At 34.0% G+C, this 10,946-nt stretch overlaps 1 pseudogene; it reads right to left on the bottom strand.

The window, feature by feature from the left end:
* Window positions 1-1,012: 1,012 nt before the first annotated feature.
* Window positions 1,013-10,050, bottom strand: LOC111999066 (protein ZINC INDUCED FACILITATOR-LIKE 1-like; annotated as a pseudogene).
* Window positions 10,051-10,946: the final 896 nt, after the last annotated feature.

Raw genomic sequence — 10,946 nt, 5'->3', positions numbered from 1 at the left:
AATCTCACCCTCTTCCCTCTCCTTTATGTTCGCCTTTCACTCTGCCTCTCTCTGGTTATGGGTTTTTTATTTTTTTATTTATTTTTTATTTTTTTTATTTTTTTGCTACAATTTGGGTTAATTTGATATTGGTGAGTTATTGTGGTGGCTGGTTTGTAGTAGAGGTGGGTTGTAGTGGTGGTGATGGTGGGTTCTGATATGATGGGTGAGGTATGGGTGATGGTAGGCTGTAGGGGTGGTATAGGTTCTGTGTTTGTTTTTTAAATTGTAGGTGGCAGGTGGTGGTTCAGTTGATCTGGGTAGTGGTGGTCTGTGGGCTATGGGCAATGACAGTGGCAGTGATGGTGGTGGGTTGTGGGGGTGATGGCCAGTGGTGGCTGTCAGTGTTATTGCGGTAGTAGATATTGGTGGCTGGTGGTTGTGCCATTGATGTTGTTGCTGTTGTTGATAATAATGGAGAGGAGATAATATATTACTTTAATGTGTAGTAAATATTATTTTAATGTATAAAATTGAATGATAAAACATCTGATAAATGGAATATTGTAAAATGATGTAGTAAAATAATAAAGTATGCTTTTGGTGTGTCAAAATTGCATTATTTTGAAACACCTACCATGGATGCTAACTATGGAGCTTGCTAAATCCAATATTTTTGCTCATCTCAATTTGTCTAAAAATGATCTCACATCATTTGCATCAAGCAAATAAAATTTACTTAATTTTTTGAACCCATTTATAAGGAACTCATAAGTGATTTGTGCCAAAGCTGGAAAACTCATGTGCCTTTGTTAAGTGGCTGGACCCTGGACTGGTTCTATGTTCATAATCGGTACTACTACATGGACTCACAAATTTTAGTCAAACCATTTTGCTTGGTGTTTTAATTGACAGCAATTATGTCACCACTTCCCTACTTCAAGACTGTCTTCATGACTTCTATAGGAAACCACTGGAGATCGAGGCATCAAAAAACAATATAAAAAAAATCTGACGCTGCAATTGCTTATTAAATCATGATATAATTGTTTAATTACAATACATGGATTACAAACAATTAGAAGGAAAACGTCTAAAATATTTCAGTGACCTAAGACATAAATGGGGATTGAGTTGTTTCTTTCATTCTTTTTTTTTTTTTTTCCCCCGAACATTGACAAGTAGTATATTACTATATTGACACTGCTCAAGATTACCCCTATTCTCGAATATAATACAGCCATCTCTCTCTGATCATGGAATTCATCTTTCAATAAGAAATGGTTTGAATGTCATCAGCACTCCAAATGCTTCAATCACGTTCAAGACGAAGAAAACCATATTGTCACCTATATTTCAACACAAATTTTGAAGTCATTCAGTATCAAAAATTGTTAGGATCAAGTATGTTCTCTCTATGATTACTATTCTCATCGAACTCCGCACTAAACTTTTCACATATTCAATACGCCGAATCTTTTTATTTTTATGTTTACTTATTGAAGCGTAAATAAGGGGAGTTGGGGTTCAAGTGATAGCCTTCGTGGCGCTTCATGTATGTGGTTCGAATCCCATCTCCACCCCCATCATTTACCTATAAAAGGAGAGTCTACATTCGGAAATAAACCCTATGCTTCATAAAGCTGTAGTCTCTCGTCCTTGGGCATTCATGCATGAGTTTTCTAAAATCCTTATGAAATTAATGACAATCTCCTCGGAATGTAAAGTGTAGACAAAGAATTGTCCTTTGAAATTTGCAGTTCAGCTTACAAGTATAGAAAAAAGGATCAAAATTGTAGTTGAGTAATACCTGGGAGGAAAGCAGCATCTTGACGCTTTTGTGCCCATGAAAATCTATAGACCAAGATATCCAAACAAAAGATGTAATTAGAAAATATCATGCCTCCATAAGAGATTATGGAGTAAAAAAATCAATATAAAATGGCAATGTACAAATGAAAAAAGAATGAAGTTACACATATGTAATTCTTTGTCGCTGTTGCACCAATTAATAATTTTTTTATATAATTAATATTTTGAAATCTCACCATTTGATTACATGTTTTTTTGTTTATTAACTCATGCCAAATTACATATTAATGAGATGTTATTTACTATTTGATTCACAAACTCGATTATCTCTAATCATCTTGATAATTTTGCAAGTTTGGTAGTTGTAAGAATAAGTAAAAGGAAACTTCAAACTCATATTGGTCATGGGTTGAGAACTAAAATTGAACTCTATAAGATCGAAACTTCGATTGTTCCTCAGTAGCTTAGTGATAGTCAAAATATTGCATCCCATAGAAAGTTATCAAGTGGTGTAATATCGGTAACAATAATAACATGTGTAACTTAAACCCATCCAAAGTGACTTAAAAGATTCTTTTCTATGAATGGTGATATACCGTGCTAACCATAAACTACTTTTTCGCTTATTGTTTTTCTTTATTTCTTTTTTGCCAAACTTTATTTTCATTTATTTCTCAGGTTATTGTTTTTAACTCTTAGTTGACCTATTAATTTAAACTCCTATTGTGATCCATCGTCCATATGTGAATTTCCCTATCACCTATAAAAATAAAAGCCAAAGAAATTTAAGCGACACTTACATGGCACCACCTCCAGCTGGTCCAGCTGCTTTGAATAGAGACATTAAAGTCATAGCAATGCCATTAGCAGCTCCTCTTTGGTCTTGATCCTATTGTCAATATAGGATTCAATTGACATAAGACATTTTGTGGTTTAATCACCACTTAAAAATGCAATAATAAAGAAATTACATTAAATAAAATAAGGAAAAAAAAATACCACAGCTCTATTTTGCAGGAGAAACAAGCCAGTTATAATGGACACCTGCTTACATGGAAACATCAAGTAGTTCAGAAATACATGTAAGGTTGAAATTTATCAACCATCTTGTTGGCTTTATTCCGTGCCAATTTGCTTGTAATTTAAGCACTTAGTAACCCTATATTTAGGTGGATCATTATAAGGGTAGTGTGTGAGAAGATGTGAAGAAAAGATCAAGTATGTGCAAGAAGGCAGAGTTTCGTAGCTAGGACTCGCTGCTAACTCGCGGCTTGCAAGCCGCCAAATGCTGGCACGTGAGATGCACATAGGAAAGCTAAAGAGTCGCGCCAGTGTCGCACTATAGGAAAAATTCAGGCTGGCCAGGCCGTTACGTCGCGACTTGAACTACGACTTGGACAAGCCGCAAGTCAAGCCGCCAATAACCCTTTTGGCAAAAACTGACTCTTCGTATTCCAAACACACACCACTATATATAGACCCTTATACCCACTAAATTAATAGAGCATCCAGAGAGAATTTTTGTGAGAGAAACCCTAAAGAAAAACAAGATTGCCTCATCCCCAATCTTTACCTTAGAGACTCTTCAAATTCCTCTACTCTCTTCCCTCTATTGTCACATCCTTGAGAGGCCATTGACCAAATCCTTATCTCACCAACCCACGTCTGTGAGAAGGTTCATTTGTGCTAAGGGAAGATTTGGAAGGAACCAATATACATTGGTTATGCTATGGTCTAGTAGGAATCGGGAAGCTAAAGAAGAAATAGGTTTGGGTAACCTCGTTGAGCAAGAAATTGGAGGGCTTAGGTACTTGGGTAGATTAGGTTGGAGGGTCTTTTGTTCATTATCCCAACTACATTCTTTAGTGGATTATTTAGCTTGGAAGGGGGCGGAGAGGTTTTATCCGAGGGCTTTGTTTCTCTTCATAACACATCGTGTGTTGTCCGTGTTTTGCATCTTTCCTTCCTTTATCTTTCCTTATATTTACTCTGTGGATGTGTTTATATTTGGCTTAGATTTTTTATATTCTTTGTAAGCTTGTTATCTGTTTCACACATTAACTGTTTGATATAAAGCTTGAATTGGTAATTTTGTAATTGGGGGTCCAAACGTTCAAAGTGTTTTACACGTTTTTTTGAACTTTCAATTGGTATCAGAGTGGGTACACTTGTTGTGGTTTAAATACTTGAGTGTGATCATTGACCCTTTCTGAGATGAATAAGTCTCAATCCTTAAATGTTCCACCATTTTTTATGGTAACAATTATGCCTTTTGAAAAGTTAGAATGAGGGCATTCCTATGCTCTATTGATGACACCGTGTGGGATGCGGTTGAAATAGGTTAGACCAGGCTGGAGACTGAAAAATCCACCTGAAATAAGGTAGCTCTTGCGGCAGCCAATAGTAACAGTAAAGCTTTAAATGCTATTTTTTGTGGTGTGTCTCCTAATGAATTTCACAGGATTTCTCATATGACCGTAGCCAAAGAAGCTTGAGAGATTTTGGGGACTACATATGAAGGTACTAAGAAGGTGAAGGACACAAAGCTCCAAATGCTTACCACCAAGTTTGAAGAGCTCAAGATGGGTGAAGATGAATCATTTGATTCATTCTATGGAAAGCTCAACGAAATTGTCATTACTAAGCTCAATCTTGGCAAGAAGATTAAAGATACTAAGGTGGTGAGAAAAATCTTGAGGTCCTTGCTTGAAAGCTTTAGAGCAAAAGTCACAGCCATAGAAGAGAGTAAAAACCTAGATGAGATTAAAATTCAGGAGCTGATTGGGTCTCTCCAAACATATGAGCTTGGACTGCCTTCCCATAAGACGAGTAAATCGCTTGCTCTTAAAGCCATCACCGAAAGAATGGATGATCCTTCTGAAGAAGATGGAATGGAGAAGGAAGTAGCATATCTTGCGAAAAACTTTCGCAAATTTCTGAAGATGAAGAACAGTGGGAAACCATTCAACAAAGGGAAAGGAGTGTCCAAATTTTTTTTTTTTTTTTTTTTTTTTTGAGAAACAAACTAACTGTTAAACACACAAACACTTCATTACACTCTCTCGCCAAGCTCAAACACATTACTTAACCAAAAGTACCACTACAAAAGGGCCTAAAATGGAATGAAACCAAAACTGAACAATAAAATAGATTGTGACATATCATGCCATAAATGATATGGACCATAGCAAAATGTTGAAACTAGAGAGATGCAATAACATTTTTCAAAAGCAACAATTCTGTTGCCGGTAATAATAGGGTCCTCTATGAAGCAACAAGCATTCTCCACAGATGATGATGGTTCCCTTTTTTTAGGAAAAATTACAGATTTCTGCATGGTTTTAACATGTTTAACATGAACTCCTACAACTTATATACCCTTCCCCAAGTTATAATGGGTAGCGAGAAAATGCGAACACAACAAAAAATCTTCGATCCAATATAGTAACATAACAAATGCTGATTTGATTTCTGACATTAATCTGTGCATCGGCATAGTACCGTATAGTAGAACATGTACAATTTATTTTTTATGCATTGAGAGATTTATTTCAATCTAATGTCTATCTAAATAATTCGCATTAAGCCAGTAGTTAGTCGTTAAAAACAAAGCTTATCATACAATCATAAGCATAATTTCTAGTAATCAAAATTTATCTGAGCATCTTCATATCACTCTGTTAATCAAACTCGATTCTGCTGTAGTGAATTGGTAATTAAAAAGAGATCTTGAAGATGCATATGCACTTACAGATAAGACATTCTTGATCACAGAAGCACAATTTAACACCAAGGCAAGGGTAAGCCCGCTCAATGTGGCTATCAATGGGTAACTTGCTAGCACGGGTATGGATAAAACCTGCATATGGGATTAAGCAGTCCAAAAACACGTGGAAAAACAAGATTATATGCACTGCAAACACAAAAGTGAAGTGCAGGTCTACTATGGAGTTATGGAAACTTACCCCTGAAATGCGAGATACCATTATGGCCCCAAAAAGTCTCTCCACGTATGGATATAAAGAAAGTTGAAAAACAAGTAGGCCAAAACCTAAAACATTAACAGAAAAGTATTAAAGAAAAGCTTTTAGCATTGTTCAAATTTAAAATTTGCCTCACATTAATACCTATCAAAAAAAAAATTGCCTCACATTAATAATATAGTCTCTTAACCATTCTCGAATGTCATATTGTCGTCTTATAGTGTGAAAAATATAAAGGAAACATTGTAAAAGTTCAAGTCTCAAGCACCTTTGAAGTAAAGAGAGGAACAACTTTTAATATAAAATTATGCATAACATATTGTTCTGTTCAAGAGCTACACAACACTCTTAATCAGTGACACTCGTTACTTTTGAGATAGGAGGAGACACAAATGTGCCGGATTTTAGGTAATAAGTATATTCTTACAAATTACGAGCACAAGTCTCTGGGGAAGTTATGATAGTACCTCTAAGAATTCAGTTATGTACAAAAATCTAGCAGATTATTTTGGCAAACTATAGCCGCTCACATATTATAAACACTAGAAACTTTATATGTCTAGATGTACATACATGAACCGTCATATTTGATTTTAAAATGTGATGAAAATTCCATTGCAAAGAAAAAATAGAAGAAGAAGAAAATGAAATTAATTACACAACTAATATAAAATGATATATATTAGTATAAGAATATACCTGTGACTGACAGAACTTCACCAACATCTTCAGTTGAGTAGCTCAAACCCCCAAACTTCCGAGGGCTGACAGCCCATAAGGAGAATATCTACAGGAGAGTGTTGGTTATCAGTAATACGGTAATACCAAACTAGAACTTCATAGCACATTACAAAATGAAACTATAAGTATAGAATTTGATGTGCACATTATGTACTCTTGCAAAAACAGCGATCAACCAAATGTTTTAGTGGACAAAAATATGCAAGTATAGCCACTGAAATGTGATAATGGACGACCAATATCCAACAAAATACAAATAAATATAGTTTAAGAAAAGAGGTATGATAAATATAGTTTAAGAAAAGAGGTATGAGAGATACCTCTGTGTAATCCATACCATGAAGTGAGAAGATACAATAGACAATGATAGATGACATCAAAGGCCAATTCCTCAGGAGGCTCTTCTTAGGAATTGGACCACTTTCTTCTGTTTCTATTGTTTTTCCCTTTTCATATTAGGATCACAGGATCCTGCTTCTAAAGCTTCATCTAAGTCATCAGGTAATATGCTATTTCCACTATGCATGTGCAATGTTTCCTGAAAAAATCCACACATTTAGGAAAAGAATATGTAGATAACCAATAATTTTTTAAAACAAAAAAAATAAATAAATAAATAAATAAATAAATAAATTCAAGCAAGTTCTATCTAAATATAATGAGGTAGGCTAGAGCAAGATGTGAAGTCTTGAAAACGAACTTCCTGCAACTCCTCGGGTTGCTTAAAATTTTGAATCAAGTTTAGATTTTGAAAATGTAAAAATCCGCTACAGCAAGATTTTCAAATAACTCATTGCCACAAATATAAATATGCTAACAAAAAACTAAAACAAAAGAATTGGACGCAAACAATTAATAATAATATTTTTTAAAAATATCTCATAAGAACTAAATTATAGTATAGACCGGAAGCCAGATACAAGCAACAGTGACTGATAACGCAAAAACTGATATACAAAGGCAAGGCAAGAAGTACGGAAATCTGCATCATAACCACATAAATAAAACGTCAATGAACAGTAAAAATGTTGAAGTGAGAAGTTTCAATTGCATCTTTCTTAAAATATTCAATTGAAAAAAATACAATTACCTCCCAAAAAAAGAATCTTTGGAAAATATGTTGGGATACTTCTCTGCTGGCTGAATGACAAAATTGTGTAACAACAACAGTGGAGTAAATAAGTTATGTATGAAGACACAGAAATTTGATTACGCAACTAACTATCACATATATTAAAGTCTTCTAGCATAACAATCTTTTTGAAGAATCTTCTTACAAGCTGGGTGTTAATATGATATGTACACCCAAATTTGTGGAATTTTAACCACATATGAATTGTTTTTTCCATTTTTCATACATTATACTTCCATTCTCATTTTTCCATTTAAAGGCAGTCTTTTTTTTTCTTCTTTTTTTTCCCCAAATGATTTTTTTTTATAAATACTAGAACACAAAAAAATTGAAAATGTAGTTGGTTCTCTCTCTCACTTCTTTACACAATGTCGACTGGGTAAGCTATTAATTCTCATTGATTTTACTCATTTTCATGTTACAAAAAACAAAACAAAACAAAACAAAAACATCTCCTTCTTGTTGGTCAAATGGAAACTTTATTTTTTCATTCAGCATAGTAACTAGGTGCAAAAAAGGGATGTCTACAACAGCACAAGAAATAAACGTACCTGTGCAAGAAATCCTCCCAAAGCTGGGCCAATGATCAATCCTATGCCCCATGCTGTACTAACCTGAAGTTAGTCATAATTCTTAGTTTTGTTGATATGATCCACTTTCAAGAACTCAACATAAATTATACACATAAGTAAGACTCACTGTTGATACTCCTAAAGCTTGGTATTCATCTCGGAAAATTTCTGTTACATATGCCTGGTAACATGGAAGAAGTTAATGCATGCACATATTGGAAAACTGGATTAAGCTAACCAACAAATAAATTGTTAAAATTTGAGAACACAATCAACTTTCTAGTACTTCCTTACCACATGAAAGAAATATACAATACTGAAATTGTACCTTTATTGGTCCAAGTAAGCCATTCAAACTTCCAAGAAGAAACCTTGTAGTAACAGCCATCCAAAAATTTACACTAAGGCCAAAGAGAGTATTGAAAATTACCCTAAGGAAAAAAAAAATACAAACAAACAGACATTTTAGACATTTTGGAGAAAACATTCAAATTTTATTAGCAAATATATTAATTGGGTGTGTACTAACACTGCGAGAGTCCCAATAATTATAACAGGTTTTCGACCATAGCAATCAGCCACCATTCCCCAGGGAACAGATGTCAAAGCTCTTCCAAACATAAATGAAGACCCTTCAAGATATTGAGCAGTTTGTTAGGACTACTTCTTGAGGCACCAGAATATCAAGATTTTAATGTACTACAAATGAGTATTAAGTAATGAAACTATTCTCACCCACATAACCAGCATAGTAGCCAATATCTTCCTCTGTTTTTGCAATTTTAAAATCCCTAATCTGCAAGTAGAAATTACAAATAAAAATTCTCAAGAAGTTCTATCATATACAAATGAGTGTAACAATTGAAGTTCAAAAGGTAGTCAAGTTTTGATGATCAAAGGTCTGATTTCTTGATTTCCAAAGAGAGGAAGAATAAGCACACAAGATTGAAACAAAATTATTTTCTCTTCATCTCAAATTCTGATTAATTTGTGACAGACTCTGAAATACACAATCATATAGATTCAACTCGATAAATTTCTAGAGAAGAAAAATGAAAACAAAGACCTAACAAGAAATAGATGACAAGAAATATTAGATAAAATATAGTTTGAACTTGTCTTTGTAAGGTAATTAGCTCATGGAAGAAAAGTGATAATAGTGCATAAAAGGCCAAATTTTTCGTTGGAGAGGAATGAAACTAGCATATTATAGCTTCACTTTGCATGAAAGGGTCTTAATGTTAACTAAGGAAATTCAATTGATAGGTATGAGAAATCTACTTCTTAGATGAAGAAATCTTCTTAAATTCTTTTCAAATCTTTACAATTACCAATGCCCTCAAGAGTTGCAAGGTTTTCAATAGTTAGGATATGTCATTAGGATGTTCCTTATTATCTCTTACATATAGAATTCCCTACAATTAATCATTGAGGATAATGAGATAACATCATCTCTTTAAAGCTGAAGGGCCATGATTTATTCAGGACATTCTAGAAAAGATCTCCGTTGCACATCGATGTTCAGAATCATTAGGAAAGAATTAAACATGCAACTCCAATATGTAACAAACATACATATTCTCCAAATTTTCATTCAGAGCCATTCGTAAGGCGACAATAAACTGTAAGATGTATAGACTCACCATGAAATAAAGGAATGGAAAATGAGACGATATTGCAAATAAATCGTGCCAAGCAATGAATTATGATAGTTCATATGAGTGATGCAAAACATATAATCAAATTAAAAACTACTAAAAAAATGCATCCCTTATCCAGTTACATGGATAATTTCTTTTCTTTTCTGTTTCTATACCTTGATGTCCGACATTTTTATTTAATATGTAAAAACCTAGTCCCAACCTGATTGATAGTCGGAGCACACACATAAAGGGAAGTTTAAGAATAATAATTAAGTGATTAAATTCATTATTTCTTATCAATTTAACCTTTTGAGATAAGTGATACTTTATCATTGATAGACTTGCATCACTATTAAGAATGTATGAGATATCAGTCCAAGTTCAATGTCCATTTACAAGTTGTACTAATGTACAATAGTACTTATATTGCACGTTCTAACTTGTATAATATCCTAGGGTTAGTGTATGATTAGCCTAGGCTCTCACTCAATATATACCCCCAATGGGGGCTTGAAACAGACAATTTTATATGTCAAAGTTGTAGCCACTTAGGGATTTTTGCTATGGAGCTAGGCCATCAAGTCAAACCACACTAATTCAATGTACCTATACAACTTACGCCTAAGAATAAAGTAGCGATGCAAAGGAGTAAGGGGAGGGAGGTGGCAACAGCAGCATAAAAGTAGTGAAGCATTGGGGAGAGGGAGTTCATGGTAGATTGGTAGTAATGGAAATGCAGAGGAGTGAAAGGGGTCAAGAATGTGTATGAAACACAAGCTGAATCTTTTATTGCACCAAACATGTTTTTGTTGACAAAAATGATTGCACCAAACACAATCTCATAGTAGAACAAAAATGGTTTTATGTATATGTTTCTGCTGACCATGAATTTTTTATTGCCCCAAACATCAAAGATAGGAAAATTATATTTCAAAAAATATTTTTTGCAGAAATAAGTAGAAAACAGTGGCATTGACCATGAATTTCTTAGCTTATAAGAATTTTTAACTTATTTTTGCTATTATTTATGGGTCTTATTGCATTTTTGGTACTATTGGTTGAATTTGCCAGCGGTGTGAAAGGA

This window comes from Quercus suber, unplaced genomic scaffold, assembly GCF_002906115.3.
Source record: "Quercus suber isolate HL8 unplaced genomic scaffold, Cork oak 2.0 scaffold_812, whole genome shotgun sequence".
Taxonomy (NCBI): domain Eukaryota; kingdom Viridiplantae; phylum Streptophyta; class Magnoliopsida; order Fagales; family Fagaceae; genus Quercus; species Quercus suber.
The sequence above is the reverse complement of the archived record's forward strand: the minus strand, read 5'-3'. Positions and strand labels throughout refer to the sequence as shown.